Source organism: Camelina sativa, chromosome 2 (assembly GCF_000633955.1).
Source record: "Camelina sativa cultivar DH55 chromosome 2, Cs, whole genome shotgun sequence".
Taxonomy (NCBI): domain Eukaryota; kingdom Viridiplantae; phylum Streptophyta; class Magnoliopsida; order Brassicales; family Brassicaceae; genus Camelina; species Camelina sativa.
In genome coordinates this window covers 21,825,097-21,827,639 of record NC_025686.1, presented here as the reverse complement: position 1 = coordinate 21,827,639, position 2,543 = coordinate 21,825,097, and positions in this window count along the sequence as shown.

Below are 2,543 nucleotides of genomic sequence, written 5' to 3'. Positions count from 1 at the left end.
GAGTTGTTTTTGGAAAAATATGAATGTATAGATGTTGTTAAGATTTTATGGCAATAAATGTAACAAATGTTGGTCAATTTAAGAAAGTTTAGTATTTGAGTTTCTCTGCAATGTTATTTATGGAATTGTTTTAGGGGTTAATGTTGTAAAAGAAAATTAAATAAGTAAAACTTAAAGGGCATAAACAAAAATATACTTCAAAAATGTTAATAAATTATTTAGGTTTATCGGTTTAAAAATTTAGGTTTACTAGTTTAAATTGTTAAATTCAGAATATAACTCGTGATATAACATAATACTGCTTGTTTATTTTAATAATAATTTAATAAACTCAATTAGATATACCTAATATTCTAAGTCGATGGTGTTAACAAAATAATGAACTGATGGTTTACTAAAAATTAATGATATAATTTTCAATTTTTATTAATACACAAACTCATCCGGCTACATACCCAAACACAATTTTTCTTCCTTGCTTAAGTAAGACATGCATGTTTTTCAAAATCCAATAACAAAAAATGCAAAAAAAAAATATAGTTACATTAATTTTACGTATTTTATGATGAATTAAAGCAAGTAAACTAAATAAATCAAACAAAGATGATAAAAAAATCGTAATTTTAATTAAAAAATATTATTTTATATTTCAAACAAATTTTTTTAATTGTGTTTGGTTATAAGGATAGTAAATAATTAATTGAAGATATTGTAATTAATTTAATTAGATATTGTAATTAGTCATTGATTGACTAAAAGATATTTTAGGAAATTTTGTTTAGCCCAAAATATTGGTTTTAAATTTCAATGTAAAAATTAATGATAATGGCATTCCTTGTAAATAAGTAGCAACTCTAGGATTTATTTGCTAAATGTCTCCAAAAACGTATATATAGATGTAAGATGTTTTTACATCTCCATAAAGAAATGAACAATTAATTTATTTACTTAATTGCTGTAGGTGAATATTTGTTGTGAATATTTTAGGAGCATTTTGGAGCTTATCAAAATTCAAAATAAAAATAAATTTATTTAATTTTTAGATTAAAATAATTATACAGTGAATGCTGGTGATTTTACTTATATTCGAGTTTAAGATCGGCGCTTAATTTGAATCTCAATTAATTAATTTTTCTGTTTTCTGATTTTTTGAGAATATGTCTTTTTTTTTTTATTATTGATTGAAGCAAAAGTAGGAATCCAAATACAAAAACATCAAAGACCACACCATGAACAAATACAAAACAGAGCAGGCAACTATCTAATTCTCTTCCCATGCGTCATCATTCTTGCTCAATCTGATGCTGCAACCAAGCAGAGCCACCGAATGCAAGGTAAGATAGAAGCCGACCCTCTCGTGTAACACTTGATGCAATCGCCTTAGCCAACGTAATCACATTGCAATTTTTAATACAATATTTGTTTAGCTTAACTGAAAATGTAAAACTCTATGGAGTAATCTCTCTGTTTGTATAAAAAATAATTTATTAAAGGTGATGTTGACTAAGGGACTCCTAGCGTTTTAAGTTTTAACTTCAAGTTTATCACAATATAGTGTCAATCAATCAATACATTCTGATGACACTGTGGCGACAAGAACCAGTCCCTCAGTTTAGTTTATAATAAATTATATTAATATAATTTAATAATCATAAAACAAAAACAAAAACAAAATAATATCATTAAGAAATTTCTATTCTTTTTAAATCATACAATTCGGTAATATATAACTAATTTATATATAATCACACATACATATCTTTTGAGTTTCTTTGTTTTTTTATTGTTCCACTTTGATAACAATTTTCATTAGTATTATTGAGGATTTGAAGTAAAAAAAATATATAATGATATAAATGAAAATTAACTATGATATTCAAATATTTAATTTATATTGTTCATATAAACTAACACATAACCAAAAATATTTAATGATAAAAACAAATCATTCCCTATAAAATCATATAAGGGAAAAATGCCAAAAAAAACCGAAGTTATTTTTATTTGGACGTTTAATACCCAATGATTTTGAATTGGAATAAAAATACACCAAATAATAAAAATGTGTCATTTAAAATCCAAAATAATTAGTGTTGTTATTTTCAAACCCACGATTTTTCAACAGAATCCAAATTCTAATTTTACCCTAGTTATCTAATTAATTATTAATTTTTAATATAAAAAGTTATCGGTTTTCTCTTAACCATATCAAATCAGAATCAAACCGGCAACAACAACAAATCCGGTCTTCTTCTTCTTCGGTTGTGGCTATGAAAACGGTTCCGTCGACGGGAATCATCACCGTTTATCACGCCGGAGCTTCCTGTCACGGCGGTGTGTATGAAAGCGTCATCTCCTTTCACTCATCCTCAACTCCTCTTCATCACCACCGTTAAGAAGATTAAGAAACAAAGCATCGTTTCTTAGTAATCCTCTCTCTCTCAGTCTCTCTCTCCCTCCTTCCCTGTTCGACAATAAGCAAGGTCAGTGATCCAGCCATATCAATCGATCTCTTGGAATATTGCTTTATCTGATGTTTTATT